Here is a 16,189-nt window from a genome sequence, read left to right as displayed (position 1 = left end):
TCTCTCTATCATCCATCTATTAAAATCTCTCTCTCTTTCTCTCTCTCTCTCTCTCTCTCTCTATCATCCATCCATTAAAATCTCTCTCTCTTTCTCTTTCTCTTTCCATCCATCCATTAAAATCTCTCTCTCTTTCTCTTTCCATCCATCCATTAATCTCTCTCTCTTTCTCTTTCCATCCATCCATTAATCTCTCTCTCTTTCTCTTTCCATCCATCCATTAATCTCTCTCTCTTTCTCTTTCCATCCATCCATTAATCTCTCTCTCTTTCTCTTTCCATCCATCCATTAATCTCTCTCTCTTTCTCTTTCCATCCATCCATTAATCTCTCTCTCTTTCTCTTTCCATCCATCCATTAATCTCTCTCTCTTTCTCTTTCCATCCATCCATTAATCTCTCTCTCTTTCTCTTTCCATCCTCCATTAATCTCTTTCTCTTTCTCTTTCCATCCATCCATTAATCTCTCTCTCTTTCTCTCTCTCCTCCATTAATCTCTCTCTCTTTCTCTCTCTCCATCCATTAATCTCTCTCTCTTTCTCTCTCTCCATCCATTAATCTCTCTCTCTTTCTCTCTCTCCATCCATTAATCTCTCTCTCTCTCTCTCTCCATCCATTAATCTCTCTTTCTCTCTCTCTCCATCCATTAATCTCTTTCTCTCTCTCTCCATCCATTAATCTCTTTCTCTCTCTCTCCTCTCTCTCTCTCTCTCTCTCTCTCTCTCTCTCTCTCTCTCTCTCTCTCTCTCTCTCTCTCTCTCTCTCTCTCTCTCTCTCTCTCTCTCTCTCTCTCTCTCTCTCTCTCTCTCTCTCTCTCTCTCTCTCTCTCTCTCTCCTCTCTCTCTCTCTCTCTCTCTCTCTCTCTCTCTGATGATAATGACAAATGCCGCTGATTTCTTTAGTGAAGTTCTGCCATTGACATCGAACAAAAGTTGGATTTAATCTTGACCAAATAATTCTGAAGAGCTTCTCACAGACTCATCACTTCAAGGTAAAACATAAAAAAGATTGTTTGGCTCCAGACATACAATTTTTTTTTTTTTTTTTTACATTTCTGCCCAAAAATGTCTCTTTTGATAGTAAAGGTTACCAACCCACAGTCTAGACCATTGCATTTCCTAAATATATTACAAAGCCTATTTTTCATCAGATCTGAAAAACGTTGGAAATGCACCACGAAACAGTGAACTTTCAGAGTCTGGCAGGCTTTTTACAAACAAAATGTTGGCCATCGCAACTCTATAATTCTTCTTGGCTGCTCTCATCAAACCCATTCATGCAAGCCTCCAATTAATCAAGTTTGTCAAAAGGAAACGGAGAAAAGGTCAAGTTTACATATTTGCCAGTCAGACTTAATGTTTTAGCTCCAAATGTGGCACTTAAAGAAGCCTGTTGCGCTAAAGCAAATCCTAGCCATCACTTCAGAGGGTCGTCTTTTCGTGGTGCGTTTAGGGGCTGGATTGAGCAACTGTGTCTGATATTTTGACAGCGCTGTCAATCCAAGGTATTTATATATGCAGGGTGACTTATACAATGCTGTTGTGACATATCATTCCAGACTTTGCATAAGTGGATAAATGACACCATAACTCTGAAGAGACCGTCCAACTGTGTCATTTATAAGACACTGATCCTCAGGAAAGACACAGAAAAGCATGTATTCTACTGTCATACACATCCTAGACATTTTATATTTGCATTTTGTCTTGATTCTATTTCTACTATTTATTTTTAATTGAACAATTAAACCACACATATACAAAATTATATATATCAAAGTAGGATTTAAAAAAAAAAAAAATTACATTTCACTATATTTTACATTTCAAACATACAGAAAGAAATGTAAATAATAATAAATAAAAATAAAATAAAAAAAGCTCAAGGTTTAAAATAGAAATCATACAAATTAAATAAGATTATATACTTGACATCGTTTTTTTTATTATTTGATTTGGTTTAGAGTTTATAATATTCTTTATATTGTCTAAATAATTGGAAAAATTCTACTATTTAATATAACCATTTTATTATATGCAATTACATCACAGATCACACCCCAAAAAAAAACAAAAACGCCCATTTTCTCTTTGCTATAAGTTTATTTCAATGTCTGTTTCCGAGACTTAAATTCAGTTCGGTCACATATACCATGCTGCTGCATCATTACAACTTAGTAACATGTTACTGAAGTGGTCAGTAAAGCATCAACCCTCTTCTGTACAAGAAAATGTAATGAGTTATGCGCACAGTTTTCATTTGGAAGTTAGTTGTCTCACACTAGCTACACTAGCTTTTCTAGTATTATTTGATTGTATCCTGATATATGAAAGTATTTGTATTTTGTCAGGTATTTACGTTGTTCTGTCATTTCCTTTGGTTTATTTACTGGGTTTTTTTTGTTTGTTTGTTTGTTTTTTCTGTTTCTATTAAAACCCTAAGAAGGGACATGATCTGCAAATTAACTACTACTACTACTTTATTTATTTATTTTTATTTATTTATTTATTTCAAACATGCAAAGAAACAAAATTAAACAACGCAAAATAAGAAAAAAAAAACATTTAAATGAACAGAATCTATCTTTAAGTATGTGCAAGTCTGAATTTTGTATGGTCGAAAAGGAGTAGGAAGAAATATAAACTTGTGTAATCCTACCCTTCAAGTGCTTTTACAGCTTTATCAGTGACTTAATATAAGAATCAAACAATACATTTTTCTTAATTTCAGCATGCAAATGGAACTATTGTGCTGTTCTTCTGTCAAAGATTGTTATGACTATTGATATTTGTATTATGTATGTTTTGCTTGTTCGCATATATGTTCATTACGTGTTCAGAATAAATCACCAAATCAAATGAAATCAAATCATTCAACCACAACTAATACACGACACTACTACTACTACTACTACTACTACTATGATTTATGGTTAACAAAACACTGAATTCTGTTTAGTATCCACGAGGCAAGATGAAGAAAAATCCCTTCTTTCTTCAATAAACTATCCTTAGTCATACTGATAGTGAGGTTCATATCTGAGTTAAAATTTACAATATTTTTCCTCTGTGGAAATATTTGTAGATTTAATTAGAATATCTGTGCATTCATTCATACAATCTGCCCATGTAGGACAGATAACAGGGATGATGATGATGATGATGATGATGGCGATGATGACATTTGAAGCTCTGTTTGTCGCAGGTAAATATATAGAAAACAGAGCAAAGCTAATATGAATTGTAAAAAAACTAACGTGAAATATGCTCCTATAGGCCTGGATGATCTCAGTCTTATGATAAATATTAATTTTTCATATAATTCACTTTCAGGGTAACTGTAAATAACATGACATAATATTTCTAATTGAAGAAAAACTGACAGAATTACCATCCAATGTCTGAACCCTGACATACAGTGAGAGCGATGCTTTAGAGTTACTGTTAAAATATGAGAATATTTTTTTTCAGAATAACACTGACAGGAAAAAAATAAAACACCACAACCTAGGAAATTAATGAAAACTGCATCTATGTGCAAATGAAAACGTGTTTACACCGTCAAAAAATTGTCAAAATATTGAAACAATTTTGGTCCAAATTTATGCAAAAAAAGAATTTGTTGTCAGAAGCCTCCACACACACACAATAAGCCTCCATGAAAACACAGAAAACCAGATGAAAATAGAGTTTGGTTTCCTGTATTTTATAAGAAGAGAAAAAATGTGTTTCAGTAATGGATTGTTATTTTATCTCCAAAGACCATTGCATGATCTTTTAGCCAGTTCAACTAGCCTCAACTCCTCATAACCTTTCACAAGAATAACAGCAGGAGTGAAGCATTTTAATTGAACACAGCCCAGCTTACACAACGCTCTTGGGTAAAAACAGCAAAAATATTTTAGCAGATATGCCTTTTGAAAACGCAAAAAAGTGACACCACCTTCCAGAGTGGGAATGGTTTTTTGTTGTTGTTGTTGTTGTTTTCTCTTTGTTTTTTTCCACTTTGTAAATGTCTGAAAATATGATAAAATAATAAAAACTTAAATGACAGAGTGGAAATTCTGAAAACTCTCTACTCTCACATCACCGTCTAAAGCAGTGTTTCTCAACCTTTTTGAGGCCCCTGTTTTGAACCCCCCATTGCAATTTTTTTTTTTTTTTTTTTCTCTTAACAGAAATTCACCATTAACATAACATGCTGTTTGATATTGATACTTATACAGACTAACGCCCCCTTTAAGAAACACTGGTCTCATTGCATAGAGTTTACATCACAGGCATGCACCAGCACAGGAAAATAACATGTCGGATTATTTCCCTGTGATGGACCTTCAAGTTGCACTAGCCGCTCTAATTTACATCCAAGAGTCGTTTTGGCAATTGTCACAAATCTTTATAGAGAGTTGTAGAGAGCAGAAAAGGCACATTAACTACCTTCAACAAATTATTGATGCACCAGTACAGCGGAGGTGAACCAGACTGTGGATGAGACCTGGGAGGACTAGTAGGTCAGTGGTGGGACAACTTTGTTAATGGAGTAGTTGATGACTGTGCATGGCATAAATAGTAATAGTAATAGGAAGAAGAAGAAGAAGAAGAAGAAGAAGAATATAATAATAGGATATTTCACACACTTTGCATGTCTGTCTGCATGCAGATTTTTTCCTCCAAAATGCACGTCCAAACACGGAATTAAGGCCATGTCCACGCGAAACAGCATCTTTTCCTATCCAATCTTTTACTTTGTTTTCAAAAAAGTGCTCCATAAACACAAAGTTGTTTAAGGAAATATCTGCGTCTACACAAAAACCACTGAAAATGATGTAGTACTGATGCTAGGCCTGGATGTGGCTTTGTAATGCTCTTGGGAAAACGAGGCACATGTGCGGTTTGGTTGTACACATGAAGACATGAAACCGGCGATTTCAGAGTTATCCACTCTGGTTTCAAAAAGTTGCAGTTTCAATGACTGAAAACGTCGGTTTCATGTGGACAAAAGGCCTATCCGATACAGACCTTTTGCAGATATGACCGAAACTGTCTTCCTCTGGACAGGGTCTAAAAGTGAGAACGCAATTGTTGTTGTTGTTGTTGTGAAGTAGCATCTTGCCTCTGGGGTGAAAGGTTAGAGACATCATCTATGACATCATCATGTTAGAAAAGTTGCAGTTTGGTCGTACAGGTGAAGACGTGAAACGGGCGATTTCAGAGTTATCCACTCTGGTTTCAAAAAGTTGCAGTTTCAATGACTGAAAACTTCAGTTTTGTGTGGACAAAAGGCCAACAAACCTTTTGCGGACACGACCAAAACCGTCTTTGTCTGGACAGGGTCTATAAGTGAGAACGCAACGCCACTTTTGTGTTTTCGGTTCAGATCGTTATCGTCTAAATCAGTGTTTTTCAACCTTGGGGTCGCCTGAAATTTCCAGTTATTGATAAAAATAAAAATAAAAAACTTAATAATAAAAAATATATGGTGAGTTGACAGAGACAATCCCAATCCATAAAAGACATGACAAACTGTGAAGCTAAAACTGAAGCACTGTGGTTCTGTTTATCTGTCAAATGTTCATTGTGGTCAGTTTCAGATGCTGCAGCTCTTTCATAATTCATAGTTTGAGTTCTTGAATGTTCAGAATTAATTGTCAGCCTTGTAAATCCAAGCTGGACTGACTGTACAAATCCTGACCAAGGAAAATAAAATTCTCACTTTGTGCAGTAATCTACACCTGGCTTTTCTGCCTCCGTCCATAATAATATACATTATATAGACTAAATGTCATCTAAAATTAACATTTATTTGCAAGACAGTATAGCAAACTATTACATGATCAAAGATAAATAAATTTTAGCCAAAAAAAAAAAAAAGAAGTCTCTGTTCTGAATGTCTAGGGTCGCCAGAAATTTGTGAGGTTAAAATGGTGTCACGAGCCAAAAAAGGTTGGGAACCACTGGTCTAAATGTAGCCCGAGTTTCAGTTCGGCATGAAAACATAAATACCCAACATCCAAACTGTCATCCTTATTAATGTACGGTGTGTAGCTTGACATGAAATGGATAGTTTCTGAGCTACAAAACTGATTTAGCGATAGCCCCCAAAAGTCTACAAATGTATATCAAAAAATTGCGATACCACCATGTCCTGTGATCTCCAGAGTTCTGGCTTACATGTGGCCCCCGTTCTAGTGTTTCTCCAAAAGCATAAACAAACTGTGAATAGGATGCTCGTTTGATACAACTGCTGTGTGTTATCACTGGTCTAATTGAAGCAGTAACAGCTTCATCGCTACAGCTGCTGGGTGTGAAGAAATGAACAATACAGACTGTGGTTATCTATAATAGCACTAATTATAGGAATATGCCTTGGGCTTAGCAACTGTCCTTGGCACTATACTATATATGTAATCCATTCCAAAACTTGAGAGCGTTTCACAGGGTTAGGAAGGAAAGATGCTGTATTATCCGTCTGTGTTATCTTCTGTCAAAAACAACAAAATTAGCTTTGGAATGAAAAGGCAGATTGTGATTGAGACCATTATTCGCTTGCACGTGTATCCATGTCTGTGTGTAAACATGTGTGTCTGTGCATATTAATTGTCGGTGTGTGTGCACAGCTGTGTGTGGAGTGATTTCTGTGCAACAGCTGGTGGCAGAGAACCCATCTCGAGGTGAAGTGAAGAGGTCTTAAAAAAAAAAAAAAAAAAAAAAAAAAGGCAGTATCTTTTTTGTCGAGTTGCCGCACTCTTGTCTGTACACTTTCCTTTTCAGTGAAAGGCTGCAATTACCGCGTCAGCTGCTATAACGCTAACATGAATAAAATAGCTCAAGCTAATTGTTCACTCTCTACTTCATTCAGTTAGAAGGGGGGGAAGACTAGGAGAAAGAAAGAGACTGTGAAATGGACTAAGACCAGACTGTAACAAAAATGACAGAATAAATGTGCAGTGTTGATCCAAAGATGTTAACGTTCTGCCATCGCTTTGTGAAAATACTGTTTTACTTTGGCCCACCTAGAAATAAAGACAAAATTTCACGAGCTGGGATTTGGATAATGCTGGTTTTGAGAGTATTATTTGATTCAATATCCTTCCTTCTGAGGAGCACAGAAAACAAAGTGTCATTATTAGTGATGTCCTGACGTGGATATTTTTGCTTCTAAATCTGAATTTTTTTTTAAGATCAGTTTTGCAGATACCGATACTTTTTACTATGAAATTTAGATTTTTGCATGTTCTCTCCATGTCTGCGTGGGTTCTCCTCTGGTACTCCGGCTTCCTCCCATCATCCAAAGACATCAAGGTTCAAGGCTACTTTATTTACACCAGTGGGTAGATTTGTTTTGCAGACATAGTGATTGCATTTGGCATTACAACAAAACACACATTGAACCTGTTAGGTATCAAGACAAAAAATGCTCTGTGTTCCACCATTCATCAGTATAGCAGCATGGATAAGTAAAAGCATAACATAAACTAGAAGCACTCGGAGAGCGCAGACCTCCGCCAAGGCTGATCAGTGGCCCCCCCCGTTGGCCCCCACCCCCGATCACCACCAAAATGTAATCATTTCTTCCTTATCCCACTTCCAACAAACCCTGAAAATTTCATCCAAATCTGTCCATAACTTTTGGAGTTATGTTGCACACTAACGATCAGTGCCCCCCCCCCCCCCCCCCCCCCCCCCCCCCCCCCCCCCCCCCCCCCCCCCCCCCCCCCCCCCCCCCCCCATGGGCCCCCCCCCACCCCCGATCACCACCAAAATTTAATCATTTCTTCCTTATCCCATTTCCAACAAACCCTGAAAATATCATCCAAATTTGTCCATAACTTTTTGAGTTATGTTGCACACTAACGGACAGACAAACAGACAGACAAACAAACCCTGGCAAAAACATAACCTCCTTGGCGGAGGTAATAAGATCAAATAAATAAAAACAAGATGCAACTAGAAAAGCACTCGGAGAGCGCAGACCTCTGCCAAAGCAGACCAGCCCCCCCCACACACACACCCCACCAAAATTTAATCATTTGTTCCTTGTGCCAGTATCGACATTTCCTGAAAATATCATCAAAATCCATCCATAACTTTTTGAGTTATCTTGCTAACAAACAAACAAACATACAAAGCAAAGTGATCACAGTGCCTCCTGGTGGAGGTAATAAAACACAATAAAAACCTCAAGAAGATAAAAACAATCATGCACTTATAGGTTAATTGGTTGATCTAAATTGCCCATAGGTGTGAATGTGAGAGTGACTGTTTGTCTCTGTATGTTCAGCCCTGCAATGAACTGGCGACATGTCCATGGCGACCCTGCCTTCGTCCATAAGTAGCTGTGACAGGCTCCAGTGACCCCCCGTGACCCTAGTGAGGATAAAGCAGGTTCAGAAAATGAATGAACAAATTTTGATTTAAATTTGGAGTCAATATTAATAGGTTACTATGCTCTTATTTTACTTGAGATCACGATTGGGCTGAATGTGGAACCTGAACTAAAACAAGTATGACACCTTTAACTCTTAATAACTTTAGTTTAATTTCTGCACTTTCCAAAATTCATACTGTGGGACAAATTAGAACCCTTGGTGGGCCCGTTTTGGCCCATGGGCTGTATGTCTGCCACCCCTCCTACAGCGTGTCTATGGACAGGACCATCCAGGGATTAGACGGGGTGCATTCTGTGCCGCATGTACCTCACAATGAGTACACGCATATATGATCGTACAAACTGAAAGTGAAACTTACAGACACTTTACTAATTCCCTAAAGGATCCCACAGTCGGGCGCACTGTGCACGTAATGTGACCAGCATGGACTCCAAAGACGTTTGGGGCTTCATATTTGAGCATACCAATTTCCTACATTTACGTCATCCTACATTATGTGACACCGAGTAGTGTACACAGAGTTGTAAAAATTGAGCTTTGAGCAGATGTGTCCAGCAGACATTTGCTTTAGGTCCGAGTACAGAATAAATCCAATCCAATCTGATCTTCTAAAAATTGACAGATCGGCAGCCGATACTGGTCTTTAGATCGGATCGGGACATCCCTAGTCATTATTCTCTTTGGCTAAAAACTGTATCTAACTTGCGGAACCGTTACTTCACCCATTGGTCTCTGAACTGCTATTTTGAAGGTGACAGTTTGTGATCTGTTTTCACTATCTTGGCTTTTTGGAATTGCAAGCGATTATATTTGGACATAAGGGGCAGCTAAAGGGTCAGACTTGAGCTATTGCTAAATGAGATCTTACAGACTCAGAAAAATGGTAAACTTCACCAAGCACTGCATAACAAAGTCATTTTAGAGCCTTGGTGGTGGAACTTATAAACCATAAGAAATGTGGGGCTGTCAGTCAGAAGGAAACAGTGTTTTAATGAGTAAAAGTGTCTCCAAAAGTGCGACCATGCTGGTGTGGAAGCTTTAATACAGATCTGTCAGTGAGTCCGTTTACATGCACTCCAATACTCTGATCATTATCTGATTTCTGGAGTTTTCAGATTATTTAAGTGATCATGTAAACAGGATAATCTGATAGGGTTTATCTGATAAAGGCTGAAGGCAGTAATCTGATTATGAGAAATCGGATTCGGTTCAACACACCTCGATTTCTCCCCAATACTTTGTCTTCATGCATGTGTACAGATTAATCTGATTTCTTTTGGTTTTTTTTTTACATCTGTGCGTGTCTAAAAAATAAATACATTAATTAAAAAATTCTATATAAACGGAAGTTATGCAAAATGATCAAATGACGGATAGCAGCAACCTATTTTGTAGTCTTATTAGCTCCTCCCACATTAGGTCACCTAGCACTGACATCGTAGGCATTGCCATGATCAACAAGACATGACCAGATGTTTTGAAAATGACAGCAAGTGTACGTCTTACGTCATAACGTACACACATACTCTGAAAAAAATCAAATAATGGACTAAAATATATAAACCAGAGTTTTTTGATTATTGCATTTCTGAAGTGCATGTAAACACGTCACATCTGATTACAGCAATTATCGGATTACTCCCAGTCGTCTGATTTTTATGGTCATGTAAACAGGCTCACTGTAAACCTAACATGGTTGACAAAGCCTATACTCATGAGGCCTCAGAGATCTGATTAATGGAGGAAAAATCAAAGATGGACCATCAGATCTCTGACTAGACGCTCCAAGTAAAACAGACACGACTGGAATGACTCCTAGAAAAATATCAATTAAAAAAATTATATATTTATATACTATATACTAATACTTTCACAGAAAAGTTCAGTGTAGGGGTATGGATTCCTCTTGGTTTCGGGGGTTTTACAGTAATAATGTGAAATGCATCTGTGAACACTAAACATAAGGTTTTCTTAACTGAAGTGCAGCAAAAGTTAAAAGTTGAAATGTAATTTTTCAGTATTGCAAACATAAGCTGGAACATTTTCCAAAATGCAATAACTGATAATTTTGAACAAATCTGTGGTTTGTTTCTTTACTGGAACATTTATTAGCTAACAAAAATATAAATAGGGTAGTTTTCCATGGTGAACTTTTGCAATTTTATTGGATTTAAACTCTGAAAACTTAGATTCTAATGCCTGCAGCACCAACAAAAAAAGTTGGACCAAAGATGAAAAAGACTCTAAACTGTTATCAGCAAACCCAGAATCTGTGATGGTCTGGGGCTGCATCAGGGCCCATGTGGATGACCTGCATATATGTGAAGGTATCTTTGATGGGATGGCATCAATTTGAGTTCTAGAGACACATTCTGCCGATAACTCGACATGTTTTCGCTTAAATCTGTGGAGATTTTAGCTGAACCTCATTTAGACCAGTTCCAACTGTGTAACACAAAGTGCATCTGCCGGACATTTTCCTCAAACTGAAAATACTGAACATCATGAAGAGGAGAATGAGACCATGTTCAGCAGCTGACATCTAGTAAACAGCAAGAATTTATGAAAATTCCATGTGCAAAAGTGCAACGATTAGTGTGTCGTAAGTTCCAAAACAATTGGAAAGTATAATAAAAAGGAAAGTAATGTAACAACAGAAAACATAACACAACATGAGTTTGTATCATGCATTGAAATCCAAAATGCAAATAAGTCAGTCAGTGAAAACACTGACAGTCTTTTCTTTGTACTTCAATTAAATTAAACTTCAAATGACCTTACAAAGTATTTTTCAAAATGTGTGAGTGTATGATATGCTTTGCAGGGCATGTTATCCTCTGATCTTGTTGTTTTCGCCTCTAACACTTAATTTACCTGCCACCTGTTCTTATTGCAATCGAACTTTGTTTTTTCTTTGAAGACAAACTCTCTCAAAGATTTAATAAGACCGGGATCCTATTTTAAAACCTGCTCGGACTTAAAGGTTAGCCCAAAAATATGTGTGAAAACTAAGTGTAATTAGTTTCCCTGGTGAGAGGTATACTTAAGTGGTTAGGGAGACTCTACTTTTCTGTTTCTGATCTTACTTCTCAGTAATGAAACACACGTTATATCGGCAGTAAGAGAAGTTTGTTTTCATCACATATGCTACATAGCCTGATGAGATGTTTGGGTTTTTTCTATAGATTCAGTACCCATCAACTGAAAAGACCTTATCATCCTATGACACGGTGTTTGCTCTTTATCCAAATAAGAATTCCAGACTTTTTCAAAACTGCTATTTTTTACCCAAGACCTTAACTTAATGTACTTTTATGCTTGCATACCTAGTTTTTTAGTTTAGACTGTACCCATCATGTGTAGTAGAAAAGATTATTCTTCTAAATGTATGAATAAATGAAGTATCATTCGCAGTTAATTCGGTTTTAATGACAGAAACGTTTTTGAAACCTATGAAAATCATAAAAGCGCATGGATATCACACAAACAAGTTTCACTAGAATCATTCCAGGACCAACTGGTTAGTAAAATCATATCAAGTTTTTTTATACGTTTTCCTCATGCATTTCTTATTTTACAAGACCATGTGCATTTGAGCATACTCTAAAATTTAACTATAACGCAAGCTTTTTTCCGTACTTTATTAAGACTTTCACACAAAGTTTCAGACTTCTCAAGTTCTGGTAAACAGCCTTTTCAAAATTCCATACCTTTTAAGACTTTCAAGACTTGCACAAACACCCTGCTAGGACCATTATTTTGATACCTCCATAAGCTCTTACTAATATACTTACAGTATCAGTTGAAAAGCTCAGAGCCACACTGTATGTGAATAAACGAAGCTTACGCTGTCATGGGCCAACAGCAAGGGTGTATCCCCAAAATCCCCCTAATCCTCTGCCATCTAGAAATCTATCCACAATAATTACACTGGTCAACAACAAATTTATTGTTTAAGTTTTTTGAGCTGATTTAGGATAATTTTGGTGTGCTGAATCCAAAAATCACATCAATTTTGCTCAATCAGGTCAACTTTCTGAACTATGCTACATATTGGCTTTTTAACATTTTTGCTTACATTTATGGACATTTTCACATCATATAATACAAAATTCTTTCATATTTCTTGCAATAAACAAGTTCTGAAGATTTTACTTTTGCCAATTTATGATTAATGCTTTTTTTAATATTACAGGTGAATGAAATGGCTTCGACTAGAAGATCTTGCAAAAATAAGCCTGACGTATTCTGCTACATATGTGGTAAATACACCATTGTACCTAACAGGAATCAAGTCACAAGTTTCATAAAGTGTGCTTCCCAATCTTATTTTGGTATTAATTATTATATTTTGTGAGAAGATCAAATTTTTCAAAATCAAATTAGCAAAAAAACCTGACCTGATTGAGAAACACAGATGTCATTTTTGGATTTAGCGGTGCAAAATGGTCCTAATTCAGTTGAAAAAACCTAGACAACTTGCTAAAAACATATTTTTGTAACCCAGTGTTATTAAGGGGTTCCTACACATTTGAAATTTCCAAACTCCATACTTTTTCCACACCCTAAATTCCAGAAGTCTTGGTAAAAAAAAATTCCAGCCAGTCTTTATATTTGGGATTTATAAGCCAGTCGTCAGAGAATTTCCATCTACCCATTATGAGTTCTGCCAACGATCATACAAGGCATGTTGAAAAACTTGCTCATGAGCAGTGTGTGGACATCACCTGTCCGTCGAAGCAGCAGTGAAACTTGACGACACCTGGGTGGCCCTAAAATGGGTTGGAGGAGGATAAGAGCGGAAGGCGGGGTATTCAACTTGTCAGTCTGCCCAAATGTTTTCTGGGATGTGTAGCCAACTGTATGTGCTCTCACACAAACATTTTAGCTGCACTAGCAAGCGCCTCAAAAAACAGATGGATTCATTTCTTTTTTTAGACATTCATAATTTTATGTTTTAGAAAATAGAACAGTGGGAACAGTCTTGGAAACTGAATATTTTTGCATACGTTTATTTCCATTTTCCATACTTTTCCAGAACTGGGAATTTATAAAGTCAAATTCCATACTTTTCCATACGTCCGTAGGAACCCTGTTAGACAATCGATATGAACTCAATTTGAGCTACATCGACCTGACAGTGGCAGAATAATGGTTAGAGAACCAATTTTTCCCCATAAAACTCCACCTAGTGAATGAAAATGACATCATATGAGCTCTGGATGGTAGCCACAAAATGGACATGTGTAAGACAGTCAATATGAACCAAATTTTATCTTAATCAGCCTATTATTGCTTGATTTATATATATTAAAAAAATAAATATTTTCAACTGAAGCACCCCCATTCGGACTTATTTATCTATTTTATTTATTTATTTATTTTGCTGTTTTTAACCCTTTCATGCACGAATTATGAGAACCTAAATCAAATTTTTTTCCTGAGTGTTTTTATTCCTCTCTTGGCATGAAAAAAACAATGGGATTGAAAATTTTCTTCTGAAAAAAAAAAAAAAAAAGAAAATAAAATAAAAATAATTTTAAAAATGTAACAAAATACATTAAAAAATAATAATAATAATGAAAAAAATTCTTATGAACCTATTTTTCATAAAGTGGCAAAAATGTGCACTCAGCTGGACACCACATGTTTAATTTTTGATGCACAAAAACATGTATTTACTGATAAATTGTGTGAAAACCATGGGGAGGGTTTGTGATTCTGGGGGTTTATGCTCAGGAGAGATCTACGTAATGATACCAATTCATGTCAGAAAAGATATGGAGTGTCTTAAAACTTTAGTAAAGATATGTGTAAAAAAAAAAGAAACAAAAAAAAAAAAAAAAAAAAACAACAACAACGAGAAGAACAACAAAAAACCATGTATATACAAGAGAACAGCTGTAGAATAACTGTCCACTGGAGTGACCACTATGCATGAAAGGGTTAATTGAATGGCTTTTAAGTCTATCTTGTATTTTATTCTTTTATTTGGGTTTTATTTATTTCTTCTGTATAGCACTTCTTCCTTTTTGTACAGTTTCTATGTCTTTAAATCTATTCTGTATTTTATTCTTCTATTTTGGTTTTAATTATTCTTCTGTACAGCGCTTTGGTCCACTGCAGTTGTTTTAAAGTGCTTTCTAAATAAAGTTGGATTGGATTTGGATGACTTTCAATACTCATAGAGAAGCTGAATTCCATAGGGTTCTTCCACTAGGGGTCCCCTATGTTGGTTATCAAGTAGGGATGTAACGATTACCAGCATAGTGATAAACCGCAGTAAAATTTCCGACGGTTAGTATTACCGTTTAAATTCTAGTTATCATGATAACTGGGTTCGATTACCACTCTTTGAAAATCACAGTGATCCTGCTCATTTCCTGGAGAAGCAGATCACCCTAACATATTTTAAAATCCTCATTCTTTCAGCATATGTACATTTGTTCATTAAACAGTTCAGGAAAAATATGATTGTGTTTGACTTTCTGTTTGCGCGTGTACAATGGTGTATATGTATGACATTGTGAATGATTTGATCTGGAAAATGGTCAAACAAACTACACTATGACCTGACCAACTACTTTTTTTCCCCACTCAAAAAAACACTCAGGAATCATTAGGAGAATTTGATAAGCAATTGGATTGGTAAGCAGAATTGACAATGGCATTGATATTGATAAAATCCTATTAATTCCCACCACTAGTGCAGATATCTCTTATGGCCATAAGGTGTCATCTTTAATGCACATTTGTATGTTTGATGTTGACATGTTAATATTTGAATGTTTCTGCAACAGAAAGTAGATTGTGCATGTTATTTTTTATTTATTTATTTATTTTTTTCAAAATCTAACTTGGTTATATTATTTCAGTGTGTGTATAAGTACTTTTTTAACATTTTGAGCACATTTCAACAATACCGCGGTAATAATGATAACCGTGATAATTTTGGTCACAATAACCACGATATGAAATTTTCATATCGTTACATCCCTATTATCAAGGGAGAGGAAATCCAACCAAATCTGTCCTAGTTATCACGTTCACACGAAGGATATCAGGCGATGGATCCAGTGGTGTTCGGGGTAAAACCATTTTAACCCTTTCATGCATGAATTATGTGAACCTTAGTCGAATTTTTTTCTTGAGTGTTTTTATTCCTCCTGAAAAAAAACAATGCGACTGAGGTTTTTTTTGTTTTTTTTTTTTAATCATTTCATGAGTTACAAAAATGTCCACTCAGCTACACCGTGCATTTAAATTTTGAAGCAAAAAAAACATGTATTTAAAACTCAATATCAAAAAGGGATATAAAAACAATGAAATAAACACATTTGTAAAGCTGCTAATCGGATGTTTTCTCACATTTTAATGTATTTTTATACTAGTTATTACTGACTTGACAGAGATAATATACAAAAAAACCCTTTTTGTTTAAAAAACAAACAAACAAAACAAAACAAAAAAAACAACAACTATTAATTACAGTCTAAAAATTACCAATTGATTTACACTAAACATGTTACTGCAGATCAGGTTTCTCAATAACAGCAAAGTTACAGTAATGGTATGAATTGTAGTGTATAGGATGATGTATAAGTGTCCACTGTGTTGGCTGATACGGAACTAAAACAACAAAATCCATGAATATACGAGAGGCTTTGAATAACTGTCCACTGTAGTGACCACTATGCATGAAAGGGATATATCCCAAATTGAGTTTTGGGGATATAAGATCTATACTCTAGTATGTGACATTTGTACGACTTAGCATGAATTCCTTACTGTGTCTTTATGTA

This window comes from Sphaeramia orbicularis, chromosome 21 (genome assembly GCF_902148855.1).
Source record: "Sphaeramia orbicularis chromosome 21, fSphaOr1.1, whole genome shotgun sequence".
NCBI classification, from domain to species: domain Eukaryota; kingdom Metazoa; phylum Chordata; class Actinopteri; order Kurtiformes; family Apogonidae; genus Sphaeramia; species Sphaeramia orbicularis.
This window is presented reverse-complemented; position numbering follows the sequence as displayed.